The sequence below is a fragment of the Pteropus alecto genome, unplaced genomic scaffold (assembly GCF_000325575.1).
Source record: "Pteropus alecto unplaced genomic scaffold, ASM32557v1 scaffold20, whole genome shotgun sequence".
NCBI classification, from domain to species: Eukaryota; Metazoa; Chordata; class Mammalia; order Chiroptera; family Pteropodidae; genus Pteropus; species Pteropus alecto.
Window position 1 is genome coordinate 9,310,348 of NW_006436298.1, and position 18,244 is coordinate 9,328,591.

At 42.1% G+C, this 18,244-nt stretch overlaps 1 long non-coding RNA gene across 1 annotated transcript in view; it reads right to left on the minus strand.

The window, feature by feature from the left end:
* Window positions 1-18,244, minus strand: part of LOC112480633 — a 190,509-nt gene that overhangs the window by 64,427 nt on the left and 107,838 nt on the right. The gene's annotated exons all lie outside the window — the stretch shown is intronic.

An 18,244-nucleotide genomic window follows, 5' to 3' on the forward strand; every position in this document is an offset into this window, starting at 1 on the left:
GGAAAGAGACACCTCCTACACTTTGAGCTTACCACAATACTTGTGTTAAGAGGGAAGGAAAAGATCTAATTTATTATTTTGAAAACAAGTATTAGTCCCATTTCAAATGTTTTTTAGATAGTAAAAGTCAGAGGATTATGGTTCCACTAGAAGTCTCAGGTGACACTAACAAATGACTTTAAAACACTCAAGTGTTTTAAAATTCTTTAACGCTCTTCAAAACTCTCAAGTTTCCAACTTACTTTTTTTTCTATCCAGTACCTCACATTGATTTAGACACTTCAGAGAGATCTGATGTGGACAACAGACTTTGAAAATTTAAAAATAGGTGAGTGCGATGATTAATGGATGTGTTTCTAACCGAAGTCTCAAAAGGAGAACATTGTTAATGCCACTGTAAATAGTAATGAAATGTAAAATACTTACTAGAACACAGTGATCAATAATGCAGCTTTTATGAGCAGGGAACTATAAATAATATTTTTATTGGTAGTGAGAAATTTCTTTTCCTTTATTATTTAAACTCAGTTAAGAATGACTGGGACACTTTGGAATGCTGGTCTTGAATATCTATTTGTGTTACACTGTGGAGGGAATAAAATGGTCTTGCTGTTATTGTTTTTATGCAACTTCCTGGAACTCACACATTGATTTGTATGTATAACTAGCCACAGAGTCCTTTTTTCTTTTTTGCCTTTATGGGACGCTGATCATGCCTGTGGTTTAATGGACTACATGTTATGTATCGTTTTGAATCCACTGGTAGGGTACATGGACAAACATGAGCCTTATATTGAAGCCTCTAAACTTTGTGCAGAGATAAAAAGATGCTAATTTATAAATAGCGATAGTGAGAAATAACCACTAGATTATTTAAGCAAAGACACTTTAACATAAATAAAAACTAGTTCAGCAAAATGCTTTGCCTATGCAAGACTCCCAACTTACCTTGATCTGGCTAACAGTTGTGCATTGTATAGGCACACTGTCTTGCTAGTATGAAAGAACAATCATCTAAGTTTTTCTCCATGTAATAAAATAATGCCATAGTCACAGTTTTATAGTGATGATTAAGTAATGTAATGGATATAAAATACTAGGGACTTCTGATAAGTAGCCACTGAAATGGTTGTAGTTGCTGTTGTTCCTACTTTTTCTAGTACTATAATTATCACCTCACAGCCTTCGTTCAGTCACTTAACCCATCAGTCAATATGGTGCATGCAGTGATATGGGCTCTTTGGGAGGACATCACAGGGCAAGATAGAATTGCTGCTCTAGAAGGGGCTACAGTCCTTAGACTTAGGAAAACACAAACACTGCAGCTCTTTCGTTTTTATATTTGGGATGATCGAAACTTTCCAATTTCATTTTTTAGTTACCGAGTCCTGAAAAACTAAGAGAACAGTTGTTAAACCTCAAGAAATACGCTTTAGGAAGTGAGTGTCCTCAATTAGCTATGGGGAGGGGAAATGGAAGGTCATATAGACTCAGAGGATGGGGCAGCTATTGGCAAGTGGCCATGGTAACCACCTGCAAGTAGATGAGTGAATCAGGAAGAGGGGCTATAGATAAAGAAAGATGAAATGAGATGTAGAGACAAGGAAAAGAGATACAATCTTCCGGTGATTTTCCAGTTCCTAAGAGGCCCTGCCGTCTCTCCTTCAAGTGTGTTTCTATAGGATATTTTTTTCATTCTGTAATAAACTCCCTATTCACTTGAGCTTCCTCGAAAGGATTTCCATTCCCAGAGACCAAAAAACTCCCTGGCTAAAACATCTTCTAGCTATTCTGGCAGTTTATTATGAACTAATCATCTCCCTGCCCTGGTCTTTCAGAGGCATCAATCACTTTCGACCTTAGGGAGTGCCTAACTGGTGGAAGTTGTGTTGGTCATCGATGAGAACTGGGAAAGGGGCAGACACAGAAACTCGTGAGAAATAAACAGTGAGTAACACTAAAGAGAAGATCAAAGTTCAGTCCTGTCCTAAACAAGAAGGTGGGGCACCATGACTGGCTTTGAAACACAGGTTGTCTTTTCTCATCTGCATTAGGTAGGTCTTTGGTTGTGTCAGTAACATTTGGAGCAAGAATTAAAGGAGTTCCCGTGGCCCAGCCCCATTCTTTTATTGTAAGAGGGAGATTGACATAAAGTAACCCCAACACACACACACACACACACACACACACACACACACAATTTCATCTGCTTTAACATATAACAAATTTCTACAGTATTTACATTAACTATTGAGGTAATTAATAAGAAAGACTTCCCTGAAGGGGAAACAGAATCATGAATAAATAGCGCTCCATGTTTCAAAAGGGAACCTAGAGACCGAAAGAGAAGGAATGGAGTGATTTCATAGTGGAAAGGAAAAAAGCCGTTGTTTTTGTAATGTGGTTTTTACACCTCTATAGAATATGAAAATTTGAAGGTAGAGAGAGCATGGTTCGGTGACTTTCCTTTTCCTTGGACTCAGAATCAAGGAGCTTATTATTAAGAACAGAGATGAGACAGGTGCATAAAGGGAACCATATAACAAGAAAGTTTCAAATGCTATCAGAGAAGGACAGATAACGAGGTATGAGACTTATGGAGAAGGGCACTATTACTTCCATGTAGATCATAAATAAGGAGAACATCATACTAAAGGGCAGAAACAAAGGAAAAATTGGGGCAAACTAGTGAGATTGTGGAATAGACATTGTTTGGATCACAGAGCCTTCACAGAAATATTCGGAGCACAGTGCCTCCAATGACTGCCACCAGAGGAAGCAGGACTTGGTTACCCCAAGATATATGTTTCTGTGGCCATATTTACTCTGGGAACTAAGGATTGAATATCTGAATATAGCTGTTAACACTTCGAAGAAAGAGAATAGGAAATGGGTTGCTATCAGGAAACAGGGGGCTAACTAGTGGACTGTGGCTATTACGTGGGCATGGTGGGAGAGAGTGTGGAGAAAGGGCAGTGAAGGGGGGGTGGAAATTAACACGAGCAGATGCTGCACATCCCCCTGCAGTCTTCCCCTAAAGCACCTGTGCACTCATGAGGCTGGGGGACAGGACTGCAAGGGTGTCTTCTCCCACTGGTCAGTGAGGTAATCACAAGGTTATTGAGAAGTGTCGCTATGGTTGTCTCTGCCCAGAACCCACAGGGTTCGCCAGTCCAGGACAGGTTTCGAGGTTGGTCTCTGGGTTCCCATACAAGATTCCCACACTACATATCACACAAGCATTTAGGCCACGTGGCCCTGTCACGTGGCCTAGAATTGGAGTTCGACTCTCAGTTAACTCTGTTTCCACCCATGGTCCAGGGCAAGGAGCCCAAGTCTGTGCCATTCTTGGAATGGGGTGGAGACTCCCTCGTCTCCCTCCATGAGAATCTTTTCGGTTCTCAGCTTTGTCCTGAGAAGCCAGTCCTGGCTCCCTCTGACTCATGAAGTAAGACAACTGTCATTCCCACGTCAGTTGTAAAACCTTATCCTCTAAGCCGTACATCTGCTCTGTATGTCACCACAGACCATGTAGCCTCAGCTCTCTTTCCCCACATGGCTTTCACTTTATCTCTGGTCCTTGGAGCTTCTTTTTCTTTTGGGTTCAAGCAGATATTTTAAATTATTTAATTTTTAAAGCATTTTTAGAGACGCTTTAGACTGGGGTGGGGGATTTCCCATGTAAGCTCAGTGTACCACCAGGCTGAAAGTCCTTCTCAGCTAATGAGTGACAGAGCTGAGTTTCAAACCTAGGTATTCTGAATCTAAAACCAGGAGTACTTTTAAAAACATATTTCTTCCAGAGCATCTCAATAAAGTTGAAAAACTTAGCCAAAGTGAATTTTAACAAAGGAAGGATAAAGTTAAAGTGTGGAATTATTACCTTGCAACGCTATTATAGATTAAAACCACATATTTGAGGAGGTTTTAGAAACTGTACAGAATGAAACTCTGCAGTGGGTTTAGGATATTCTAGAAACTGATCCTGACCTTGTGAACTTGACATTAAAGGCAACTTGCCACTCATAATACTCGCATGTGCAAACAAGGGTCTAACCTAGCCTGGTCATTCCTACACCCTTTTTGGCTGATGCTATTTCTCACATATAGATCATCTCATCTAATCACTCACACATTAGTCTGCCGATGCACATTATACATGCACACTTCCAGTGTAAAGCCAGTAGGATGATACTAAGAGCACAGACTTTGCTTTGGGAAGGAATGAAGCTTGTCACACAACCTGGTATGTCTATGGGAATAGGCTGCAGGAAAAACGTGAGCCACAGATACTCCTAGAAAAAGAGATGTTTTGATTCCACCTGCAATAGCCCTCAGGTAGCCTGTCATATTACCAAATTTTCATGTACTAGGCAACAAAGTCTTATCATAAACACAGCTGTACTGATTATTTATAGTTTCCATGTCCACTAATCTACCTCTTATAGTGCAAGTAACTGGGTAATGGTTGAGTATTGATTATATCCTAACAATTCAGTTAACTGACTTGGTTGGGAAATAGAGTGCTTGGTTAAGTGAGTTTCCTATTTCTAAATAATTCAGGAGGTTAGAACTTGTCTCTGAAATTCTTTTTCATACATATGTAGATACATTGATTGCCTTAGATTAATAAACATTTATTAAGTACAAAATATAAAGGCAGCAGCATTGGCACAAGCTTGGGTTTCCATCAGAGCTTTACAACTTGTTGGTTGCGTGATCTTGGGAAAGTTATTTAACTCCTGAGCCTTGGTTTCCTCATCTGTAGATTGGGGATGATAAACCCCATTTCCTCGGATTATTGTGGGGATTATATTAGATCATGGCAAAAGAATGCTTGGCACGGGTCCTGCTGTAAAGTTTATGCTCACTAAGCAGCACCTATTATTGCTATTATTGTTATTATGAAACTGAAACTGCCTCATTGCAGAGGAGGCTCTCACAGTATGACAGATCCAGAACAGACTCAGAGCAACCCACAACAGAAGCCACTCGGAAAAGGTGGGGTTGGAAAATATAGCCAATGATTGGCCTGTGGATTTACACAAGAGAAAATGGGCAAGTAACGACTAGATCCTAGGCACCTCGGCTGGTGATCGAGATTACACTGCTTGAGTCAGTGCCCTGAAGCCCATGTGGTTAGCTGTTGACAGAGAAGAGAATTCCTTGTCCCTATAAGATGCAAATCCCCAAGAGGTTCACTTTTAAGAGCTATTTTTTGGGGGGCTGGCTGCTATAATCCAGCGGTTGGAGCTAAGATTGTTTTTCTATGTGATTATAACCTGGTAAAATGAATCATGGCCCGGAGTCTAGCTCAGGAGATTTAGACTATTGTCATTTACGGAATTCCAGCTAATGAACTCTCACACAGCAGGACGTGGTTTTAGGCAGATTGGGAGACATTTGCTCTCAGGAAATCCGCCCCCCTCATTGTCCTCTCCAGTCCACCCTCCAGAGCCCCTCTCTGGTTTCCCACACACAGTGTTTGTTCCTCTCGGCATTACTTCTCATAAGGCTGGGAACAAAGAGATTGGGTCTTCCAAGGTTACCAAACTTATCTCTTCTTCTTTGCTGTACAAACAACTTGTGTGAAGGCCACCCAGATTTTTGCAATTAAAGAGAAATTTGCAGGAAAGGATATGGCCAAGGCTGCTTTATATTCTGCCAAGCTGAGGCTCAAGTTGCCTCTGTGGGAGGCTCCCCTGCCATTGCTAACTAAGCTGCCTGCCTGTCCAGGGGGCAGGGCGCGTGTGGGATTAGGAGCTGTAGTCCCAAATCACTTTTCTCGTCTTTGTGCAATGTTCTGAATTCAGTCAGAATCTGCTCATGGATCACAAGTTGAAAGTGATTTCACATTAGCAACAGAGAGTCAAACTTGAGCTCTAGTTGTGGTTCTTAGAATATGACCTGGCCTAGAACCATCAGCATTACCTGAGAAATTGTTAGAAGTGCAAATTCTCGGGCTCCACCCATTTCCAGCTACTGATTCAGAAACTCTGAGGATTGGGCCCAGTAAGTGTTTTAGAAGCCCCGAAGGTGATTCTGATACATGTTACAGTTTGAGAACCACTGGCATCTAGAACCCCTTGGCAGTGGAATAAAGGAAATCATTCTAGAGTCCTATGAAAACCAAAGTGCAGCTCAACAGCTATTTCTGTCCCATTTCCCACCTACCACTCCCTCATAATAATATAAGGAGGGGCATGTGGAGGTAGGCAACGGAGATCAGGCAGAGCAAATAGACAAGAGGGACACACCTGAGCCTATGTGAGTGGTGATTAGTGTCTATTTTCACTTGCTCATTATTAATTAATGTTCTCTATGCCATATAAAGCTTTCTGTTTATCCTTCAGAAAGAGCCATCATTATACACAGGGTTCTTAAACCGGCAGGCTGGAGGAATGATATAGGACAGGCAGGGAAGCAGAATGATAAACAGCAACGCCACCAGTCCTGAAGGTCGATACCAGGACCCAGCAAATCCCAATGATATGGCTCAGAGGAGAAAAGAAGATTGGCTGAAAAGGAAAGACCAGAAGAAAAAGAGAAAATAGGTGGAGAAGTGGACATAGACAAACTCACTCCAACATTTGCAAGGCCAGGGACAAAAAGGACAAACGAAGATTCATGTATTGTATGTCTAAATACTTAAAAGTTATAAATCGACTGGATATCAAGTGAACAGAGTAAAAGATGTAATATCTTTTTACCCTGACAAATATATCTTCATAGAAAACTAGAAGTCCAGAGTTGGTAAATTTAGTATTCTTAGATTCCTCGGAATTACAGAATGCATTATGCAAGGAGAGTGGTCACCTGCCTTGGCCTTGGTCAGGACCAGCTCCCTTTCTTTTCCCATCCTGGCTCGGTGTCCACACCACCAGGGGTTTTGTTCATATGCACAGATGCACCTCCTGGGAGTACAGGCTCCATCCACACCCATGGCTACCTCTCAGACCTAAGAGGAGGACCTTAACACGAGAGGCTGGACCCAGGGAAGATGCCCATAATGGCTCAGGACCTTCGAGGCAGGGAATTCTGCTTGATTACTTGGAGCAGGTCTTAGAGAGGAGCAGGCTCCAGGTGGGCATGAACCTTTAGCCTGTGAGTTCTTCAGCCCGTGGTCAGGGGGGAAGGAAAACAAGAGCAGATCCCCTGAAGCACGGGTCCGGGACAAGACCCATTTTGCTCAGGTCTAGGGATGGTATAAGGTGGAAAAGAGAAGGAAGTGTCAAGGAAGTAAGAATGGGGAGGAAATAGCAGGTGGTAGAGACTCCAGAAGAAATCCTTCACCAACTGGATTTTACTGTTACCCACACCATGGGGGACCTGATATTCTTCTGGGTTCCAAGCTACGATTCTTCTTTTAGATTGGCTGAACCACCCACACCATGGAGAAAAGTGAGTGCCCATGCCTAATTCATGTTTATTTCTCTACCTACATTACTAGGTACATAGAAAGTACTAGCGACACTTTCTTTTCCTGTGATAATAGCTGTAAGGTGCATCGTAATTTCCTATGCTGCACACTGATGATACAGGAAGGGAGGGAGGGAGTTAGCTAATTAGTTAATTAGTTAGTTCTGATCACAGAACAAAAGTTTCTCTGGGTGAAACAGAAGAATATTTCATCAAATAAACAACTAAAAAGCAAGTTTATCCAGAAAATTGGTAAAGTGATACAGCATTTTGGGCTTTATGATGTGGGTTGGTTTTTACTTGGCTTAGCTTCTGATGTTGCAAAAATTTCATTTGTGAAGATTTTCAAGGCCAACCGTTTAGATGTAGACTATTTGAGTTGTGTTGTTTGCTGTTTAGCATACATGAAATATAATGCATCTTCTCTGGGAACGTTTCATTTCCTAGGGCTGGGAATGCAATGGGGTTAGGTGACCTGCTCTATTTTGAGCCATATGTTCCATAGATAGTACTGAAGTACGGAACAATCTAGATCACAACATTCTCGTGCTTTCAAAATCATTCTATAAAGTACTGCTTCTTGGACGAAAAAAAATGCTTTCTAAAGATAAAATCAACCAAAGGAATCACAAAGGAAAAATGCATAGAAAAGCATCATGCAAAGAAGTTAAAAGGCAAACAGCAAACTGGGAAATAGACGTCACAAATATAGCAAAGGAAACAATTAACATACAAAAACCTACACACACATATTTTAATAATCATCAATGTTCCAATTTTAAAAGTGTACAAAGACGGAAACAACATTCGTAAAAGAAAAATTATAACTAAAACATATTTCAAGATATTCGAAGGAAAGAAAGATAGTAATGAGACATGTTAATTGATGTAACTTTTCTGGATGCAGCATTACAAACGTGTCAAGAGCCTTAAAGAATGTCCATGGTCTTGAGCCTGGCAATTTTTCCTATGAACATATTAGATATGTGGGAACATATTGATATAAATAGGTGATCTGTGCAGCATCTGTAGCAGAATTAAGCAAAACTCTGTCTCTTCTCACATCAGAGTTCACCTGTGCTTTAGAACTTACACTCAGAAGCCTCTGGAGAGTTCATACTCTCCATATTTCTTCCTATCTCATTTATCAGCAATCTCTCTCTATTAGATACATCACATCAGCATACAAATATGTTCATTATCTCCCCAAATTTTTAATCCTTTTTGATCTCGCATCTCCATCTGGCTACGACTCCATTCCTCTGCTTCCCTTCATAGGGAAACTCAAAGGAATTACTTCCACACATGCCCTTCACTTCCTCACCTCTCATTCTCTCACCGACGTGTCTCCTGTCAATGTCAGAGATGACCTCCATTTTGCCAAGTGCCATGAAGACTTTACTACCCTATCCTTAAACTCTCAATAGTATCTCTTCTATATAGCCACTGCCTCCTGTACCTTTTCTTGGCTTCCAGGACACCACATTCCTGTTTTCCCTCTTACCTCAGTGTCCACTCCTTATGAAGCTATGTTCCTGAATCTTTCTTCTCCACCCACCTTTTAAAGAATAGAGTTTCTTAGGGTTCAGTTCAGAACATCTTCTCCATCCTTATTCATTTCCTTAGGTGTTCCCATCTAATCTCATGGCTTCTGATGCCATCTTATAGCAATGACCCCAAAATTTATGTTTTCTGGCTTGAAACTCTCCCCTAAAGTCTAGACTCATATAGCTGACTACTTCGTTGATATTGACATGTATATCCCAGGCATCTCAAACTTTACACGTCTAAAACAGACCTCTTAATACCATCTCCCTCCCCACAAAATTCCAGATCACCCTCTGCCAACCCCATCCCTTAACATCAGAAGTCATGCAGTGTTGTTTCCATCTCATTCTATTTATAAAGGCCAGATTATTTTCAAGAGAAAGAGACTGCTTGTTTTTTTGTGATAGGAAGGGTTGCAAAATTCTGGAAGAGGATCGCATGTGGCCATTTTGAAAATACAATCTGTCAAGTATGTGAAAGAAAAACACAACTAGGAGAAAGTGACTGTGATCACTGAAAAAGCCAAATATATACCTTCAAGGTCAATGGGACAGGGGCTAAGAGTAGGGTTAAACTGAGGGGCAAATAGGTCTGGGAAAACCCCAATCGTGCACATGAGCCAGCTCATGCTGGGGATCTTGCCACAATGTCACCTGATGGGGACTGCAGGACCACATAAACAGGCATTGATTCAGTCATCTATTCAGGAGGCTATTTACCTCAGTTACAAATAGGAGCAGTTAACTTCAGTGTCCCACAACACATGTGTGCAGCTTCCCAGAGCGTGACGCACCTGGCCATGGCTGCCTCTGATCCTTCCCCTGTGTTTCACAAATAGCAAGAACCTTGGTTTAATTAAATTGGACTAGAGAAAATGTAAACTTTCAATCTTTCTCTTTAGTGCGGGACTGAAATACTTGGACGAGTATCTAAAAAAATCCTGAGATAAAAATCTATCTCAACATCTAGTATTAGACATGCATAGACTTCCCTCTGTGGCTAAGAAGGAAGGACGGAAGGAAGGGAAGGAAGAAGAAAGGAATATCACTGGACACATAAGAAAGTCGTTGAAAACAAAGCACTATTCTTAAGATTCAGAGCAAATACAGCCCTGACCCCCAAGAAACAGAGAAAGCACTTACAAAAAAATATGAGACCCATGGGCAATCAGAGGTCTGAGAAGACATAATCTCAGATTATTAAGGATTACTTTCAGAATTTAAAAAATTAGCAAATTCAAGATGCAATGGAAACAATAGAGTATACAGCAAGCTAGACACTAATAAACGAGAGATATGAGAAATTTGTTCACTATTTACAAGGAAAGGATAAAGAAAATTACACAATGAGCCAATCTATATGCGATATAAAGGTCAATGCAGGAAGACATTTCTTTTTTTTTCCCCCAGGAGAGAACAGCAATGATGTCTCTGCAGAAAGACTTGATACTTTTTATAAGAAGGATACAAATTATTTGGGAAAAAAGAGGTCTACACATAGGCATACTCTGGTGACTTTGTAAACACTCAAATTAAACTTTGACTTTAAAGATGGTTTCAGGTGGGTAGTAGACTTATTGGGGTGATCACGTCATAAAGTACATAAACATCTAATCTTTGTGTTGTATGCCTGAAACTAATATACTATATGTCAACTGCAACTAAAAAATAAATTTAAAAAACAAAATTTTAAAAATTAATAAAGACTATAAAAACCTACGCATGTTGGTATATAAAATGAATTACATTCAAAGTGGAAATAAATTAGATTATCAGAGTTTCCTGTAATACCAAATCACAAAAGGTAAGAGAGTCAAATAATGGCTCTCTAAATCTTGACAAATAATTAGAACAAATCCGGTAACTTGATAATGTGGCCAGTTACAAAACAAATAATAGAAAGCAAAAATCTTTTTTCTGTTCTAACAATGTGTTAAAGTAAACTCAAAGAAAATTCTGAAAAATGTTGGTAAGTAAGAGGTAAATCGGGGACCCCAGAGCCTAACATAAAACCACAGAGAATCCTTGGGGAGACATGAGGTTGTTGAGTCTTGACTGTGGATTGGGTAGAAGAGGGCTGGGAATGACCAACAGGGGGCAGGATTGGTTACAGCTTTCTAGTGTTTGCTCTTTCTGAGACCCCACCGTGCTTTGGGCAGGTCAATGTTGACCTTTTTATCCCAGTGGGACAATAAGAGTCAGCTCTGCCCAGTGCCATCTATTCCAGTAGGAGGCGATGGGGTGGCTTCATGGCAATGTCATAGGCTAACTGAGGTGAAACTGAGGAGAGCAAGTGCAGATGTGCTGCCAGCCCCTAAGAATGTTCACCTCACCCAGGTCCCCATGTAACACTGCGTGTCCCTGACTGTACAGAAGACCAGTCATGTTCTCAGAGAAACAAAGATGAACACACTCATCATTTTCTCACAAATAAAACTCTAGGACCTGTGTCATCTAGCATTTTCTCTCTCCATCTTAGGATGTCTGCTTGACTGCATCTGCAGTGGACAATATGTACCGGGAGAAGCATATTGAGAGATGCTTGGTGTTCACCCATAATGTACTGTTTCACTTAACTAAGTGGAAGTAAGAGTCTGTCCTCCAGGGTGCTCACAATACCTACCATCACACCACACACACATCATCATGCTATACCTACATCACAAACATACCACACCACACATGCAACACACACATAACCACACACTGCACACACACATCACCATCATCACCACCCTTACCCTATACCATGCTACATACATGCCACACACACCACACTGCAAAACACACTACACATCCCACACCACACACACACACACACACCCTCCATACCACAGGACACACATGCACCATGCACAAAACGCCACCATCACCACGTGCACTCATGCGCGCACACACACGCACACATTTCTCATTCGAAGATTCTATTTGTCTGCAACATAAACCAATGACTTCCAACATTTTTAGGCTAGTGTATGATCCTGGGACCAGTGAACATTCACTGGTTAACTAGATGAAGAAAGGGTTTTAGCTGAATATCTGAGAGAAACTGTGTTGCCAAGAAGTCACTGTTGCCTCTACCTACATTGCTTAGGAAGCAAAAGGCTGCCCCTTCCGACTGTGAAATGGTTCAGCGCCTTCCTGAATCACTACTCCCCCACACACATACACCATACACGCTTTTAGATTCACTCCCTCTCACATCCTGCTGTAAAACATTTCTGAAGGCTGAGCCATCCCTCCCTCATAATATGTCCATCAAGTCAGCTTGCTTAATAGCAACACTTCGCTAGATTTTTCTCCAGGATGTCTCCCTCCCACTGGCCCAGAGGAGACTGAAGAAGATGGATGTGTTTAACTTGGAGTGGAAAGGAGCAAAGTAGACAATCTTCTCACTCTGGCATTTACTCATGAACTTTTCTCATGTCCACAAGAATCATGGAGAGTTCTGTCTGTGGCCCAAGTCCCTGTCAAAAGGTCTCCAAGGCAACTGTGTGGATGGTTCCACTGCCTCTGTGAGGATTTGGGTCCCCATTAGAAGGGTCTAAGAAGACAACTGAAGGAAACTGAGCCTCAAAGTTGGCTAGGTCATTCAAGAAATAGATGCCAAAGCTGGCAGAGAAGTGTCTCCCTTTGACCTTTGACGAGTTGGCTAGGTCATTCAAGAAATAGCATAGATGCCGAAGCTGGCAGAGAAGTGTCTCCCTTTGACCTTTGACCCACCCAGGTCTTAACCAGAATTAATCTGACCTCTGAGTTGCCCTTAAAACTATCTCAAGAAGAAAGGAAAGGGATGAAGGGCAGATGTTCTAAGAACTGGCACAGTATCTAGTCAAAGATTCCTTTAGGCTTTATTTCTTGGGAATGTCATCCAAGAACATAGCATCCAAGAGGAATATTGAGAACCCCAAATTGTGCTTTAGCTTTCATTCACTTGGCTAGGCTCCAGGAGGATTTTCCTAAGCCCCATGTTGGAATGATGAGGACATTTTTCTGTAGGAAAGTATCATACATTAGGGTCAGGCTCTAAGAAAACTCACAAAGGCCTATGCGATTCATGATATTCCTCAGCTTAGAGACTGACTCTTGGAATAAAACTGGTCAGCCACACAGGCCATCACAGAGTGAGAGCAGGACCACCAAGTGGGGAAGTGCACCGTGGCTTGGGTCCTAATCCCAACCTTTCTCATATTTGTAGTGAAACCTTGGGCAAATTACTCAGTCTGCCTCAGCTTCATCCCTAAAATGGGGATAATAATAGTATCTACCATCTTCTGCAGATCAAATGAGATAATACAAATAAATGGTTAGCACAGTCCTTTAATCACTGTAAATACTGAAATAAATGCTAGCTTTTAATAATCGACAAGTACTGATTGAGCGCGGCCAGGCTCTGTGCTGGAGGCGGGGACACAGCACAAGTGAAGATGACAAATACAAACTCCCTTCCTATGCTCTGCTGCCTCCTAGGCCTTGTGCACAGGGACATCTGGATGACCAGCAGAGTAGACCAGAACATTTAAGGGGTGAGGACCTTCTCCCTGGAAAGCTCCTGGATAGCTCCCCATCCCATACTTACTCCCCATCCCTTTGTTTCTTTTTCATGGCTTCAGGAGGCATGTGCCCATCTATCTCCCTATTGCTTCAACTAGGCCCGCCTCTGATTGCCAAGTTGAACAGAGTTCCCCGCCTTCCCTCACCTCCCTGTCTCTGGCAGACAGTTTGCAAAAGATGCTTTTCTGCTTGGTAACAATGAAAAGGGCACACTTCTAGGTTCTTGAAAGCTTCCTTCTCACTCCCCTCACCTCTGTCAAACTGCAGAGGTAAGACACTGATGTATGTCAAGTGACAATGGTCTTGCCTTATGTGAAAGAGCAAAGCACAAGTTCATGAAGATAGTTATTGCCCACAACCACATATCTGAATGAGTCAAGGACATTTCTGGCACTCATCTGAGAAATTTAAATTCAGTAAATCTGCAATGAGGCCCAGAAAGATGTATTTTCCAAAATTCTCATAATCAGACACATTGCAGTAAAATCAAAGGGACACAGAGCTCCCGGGGATCACTGGCCCCTTTAGTTCAAGAGCGTCACTAGACATCTGGGTGGAGTGCAGAGTCTTAGGGTTGGGGCCGGCGGTGGGGGGACCATAGCCATGACGGCTCCTTCCCATTCATTCCCTGTCACTGCCACCAGAGAGAGGGGACAGCAGAAAAGTTGGCAGGATCATCTAAAGTGGGAGTAGGGGTGGGTAAGAGGGACAAAAGAGGAAGATATCCCACAGCTAATGGGGCAGGGGTTGGGGGTGGAGAATTCCTTTGGTCACAGGGCTAAGCCAGCCATTCTCAAGATCCCAAGTGACTTCAGACCCTCAGGAGTGCCTGTGAATCAATTTACGTAAGCTGTAGATGGCTAGTGTGTTGGAAACTGCCTTAAAATACTTTCGGTCAAAACCTCTGGCTTTTTTTTTTTTTTTTTTGAGTCATAAGACTCACACCCTCTTGGCAGATGCCAAGAGAGACAAGTTACTGCTAACGAATGAGTTCTGTGCCCTGGCCTCTCCACTTGAACCTGCAAGCTGGCCCTCTGTGAGCTGAGGATGTTGCCATGTCTTGGGATGGCCCCCGGGCTGCTTCTCCCAGCAGGTGTGCCAGAGAGGCAGCAGGAGTCTGGACGAGAGAGAGAGCTTTGTAAAGAGCCCCCTCTTGGACCTCGAAGTTGATCCAAGCTACATTATTATGAAAAGTTATTAACTGATATTCAGTTACAGGATCATGGACAGAACAAAGAATGAGGCCCAGTGCAGCCGAAAACCATATGGTCTTGGAGGCTGCACACACCTGCGAGAGAACAGGCAGGCCTGGCTAGAAATCGTCATCGATTCTAGGAAAGCCATAAAGTTCAGACTTGCTTCATGGCACTTTCTAATTAGCTGCATAGTGAGTTTTCTCCACTTCCTTATAAAGGCCTGTGCCCCTCTTCACCCCTGTCTGTCTCCCATGGCCCAAGGCATCTGGGAGAAAATTCTCACCAGACTCCCGGCCCTCGGTCAGACTGCGGAAGACACTGTAAACAGGAAAATAACATTTACCTCTGGGTCCAAAGCAAAAATAGAGGGGAGACTCTTTGGAAGTTATCATCAGAAATAATCCCAAAGGGAAAAATTAGTTAGCACTTTCGTATAACAGCAAGACATTGGGAGCCATTCATATTGACTAAATGTAGGAAAACGGTTAAGTCTATTATATAATATTCACCCAATGGAATGGATAAGCAAAGGATAGAAAGATAAATGTAAATGCTACATGATGCATGGAAAAAGGCTTATGATGTAATGTTCAGTTTTAAAAAAAGTAGGTGCAAAAATATATCTCTGCTATAATTATGCCAGTAAAGTTACATATTCATATGGTTGAGTAGAATAAGATGATGAAAAACTGAACACAGCTTGGCTGATTGCGGTGGTCGGATTGCGGATGGTTTTTCCTGCCTTTTCCCTAGAATTTTGTTAATGCTTTTGTAAGGTTTGCATAATGCACACTTAAAAATAAAATGAAAATGAAAATGAAGTAACGAATGTTTTAAAAAGTGGGGGAGGTAGCAGAAGAGAAAAACAGACAGTGCGATATCAGAGCCAAACCTAGGCCAAATTTTCCCAGAACGCAGCCACATAAAGTGACTTCTGTAAAGAATTCATTTTCACCACTATTCATTCCCCTAAGAAAGAAGAAGAAAATGAATAGTGTCTTGGATGAGAGCAGAGGTGTCCATAGGCTTTTTCTTTGACAGTAGAGACACTGAAGTCGTGGACTGGCAGTCACCGGGGTGAGGCTCTGCCTGGGTTTACTCCATGGAAGCTACATGATGTGATTTGCCAGGAAGATAAAGGTCCGCCAAGCACAAAGCAAGGCCCGCAGTGCCTGGGCGGATGAATGTACCCAAGAGCTGTGCACAGAAGGGCTAGGGGAGATTTGTGAGAAGAATTTCTAAAAGTAGCCCTCAGCTTTTCCCAGCCTGGGTACCCCCTGTGCTGGGGCTGGCTCCCCGGTGCTTCACCAGAAGGCTTGGCCACTAGCCACCTGGCTACCACAATGACAAAAGGGGTTGTGCCTGGGCCCCAGCCCACACTGTGCTTTGCAAAAGGAATTACTTTATAGGAACTCAGATTATTTTTCTTGGTCAGTTAAAGTATACATTTCTACTGTCTTCGGATTCATCTACATCCAGTCAGGGTCAGTCATTTCTCCTACTAAACCTGAGGATTGAACTAACATCCTATATTTAAAATTCAAGAGACTCAGCACAGCAGGGAAACTCATCTCAGCTGGGTTTCCATTCTTTATCACCCTGGGGGTGAGAGCTGGACTCGGGAGGAAGTGATTGTGCATTCAGAGGAGGAGGACGGAGTGTGTGGGAAGGGTCAGGGGAAAGCGTCTCTCTGTGTGCTTCGTTGGATGAGACAAGCTTACAAAATATCTCATCTTCCAGTCCCAGAAGGGAGGCGGCTGCACCACATGATATTTCCAGTTAAAGGAAACACATAAATGTTCAAGAAACAGCCTGGAACAATCAGGGTTATAATATCTGGCTGCAGCAAACGGAAGGGAGGGAGCAGAAGGGTAATGAGGCAGTTGGTGAACGCAGCTCAGAGCCTGGAGTCACGAGTCGCTGATAAACACAACATAAATGTTTTAAGGGCCACGCTGCATGGCATACAGCTTTGATACCTGAGAAGCACTGCTTTGCCTTTCGGAAGAATCAACTCACGGCTTGTAAAATACACCTGTGGTTCTCGCACAGATTTTTTTCAGGTGAATGCGCTTGCTGCCTCCTTGCTGCCCTGCACTTTGTAACTGCCATTTGCATGTCTCCTTTTGAGGAAAAGACCTCTTGGTGCTTCCGGACTGAGTTAGACAGTGAAAATAGTTTTACCAGTGGCCACATCCCATCTACTCAAGGATGATATTGAACCTGGGGGCAGGTAACAGTCCCTGGACAAATGAGTCTGAAGAGATAAAAGTCTTTCTTATGCCCTGCAAGATTCTCTGTTTTCAAGCATCTTCCATATTTTTTAAAAGCCTCTCCCTTGCTCTCTTGTCATGGCATTTATCTTTGTGTTTCAGCAGACAGATGGAAGATATGATCTGCATGGGGATTTCCACTGGAAGTGGATCCAAAAAGAAGAAATTCTGCATTCTCAGAATCTATTATTCACTCCTGCATTTTGGTCAAATCTTCCCAAACTCTTGCAACGTACAGCCGAGCAGCATGAAGAAAAAAAGACGAAGAAAAATAGGAAAATCAAATGTAAAACGCAATAGATTTTATTTATTTATCCTTTCTCAAATGGAGACTGAGTGCTACACTTGGCAACGTTAAGTCATTCAAACGAAACAGATGACCTTGGACAGTCACAGATGTGATGGCATTCAGAAAATATTCCGATCATATAGCTGAGATGCCATGCCCCGTATTTGTAAATATCCAACTCCAACCTCTTCCTCCAAGGTCAACTACTAATGCCCCCTCCTCCAAGAAGATTTCCCTGATCTTCCAGTCCCACAAGCATGACAGATGTCCTAGTATCCTGGGTAAGAGCACAGACTCTGAGGCCAGATGTCCTATATTCACATCTCAATAACTCCACTTGGATCTGTGCAACCATGGGCAAGTTGCTCAACCTCTCTGTGCCCCAGTCTGCTCACTTATAAAATAGGGATACAAAGAGCATCTACTTCATAGTTTCTTTGTTTGTTTTAATTCAATGTGTCAATACGTGAAGCTCTTACAAGAATGCCTTGGATATAGTAATCACTCAATAAGTATTAACTACTATTATTACTTTTTAAAAAATTTTCACAGAATTATCTTGTTTTTTTTTTTTAATGGCACTAATGTTTTTTAATCCTATTTTTGTGGGATTGTTTTTTTCCTTGGATTATTCTTATTTGAACCATATCTTATCTTCTGTCCAGTACTAAAGATTGCGGGCCTTATTCTTTTTCTTTCCTTAAAGTCATCCAATTTAAAAAGAAGGATTGAGTATTACACGAATAAATAATGAAAGACAGAAACACAAGAGCAAATCACAATATTGCGCCAAGCTATGAGGTCCCCTACCTGCTGGGATCACAGTATAGAGAAGGGAAAGTAAAAGAAATATCACGGAGGCGTTGAGCAGTCGGCGGATTACATGAGGAAAGGGCACGAAGAGATGGGGAGGAGCCCAGGGATTGCAGTCTGGGAAAGACGTGTGGAAAGCAGAAGGCCAGAGTC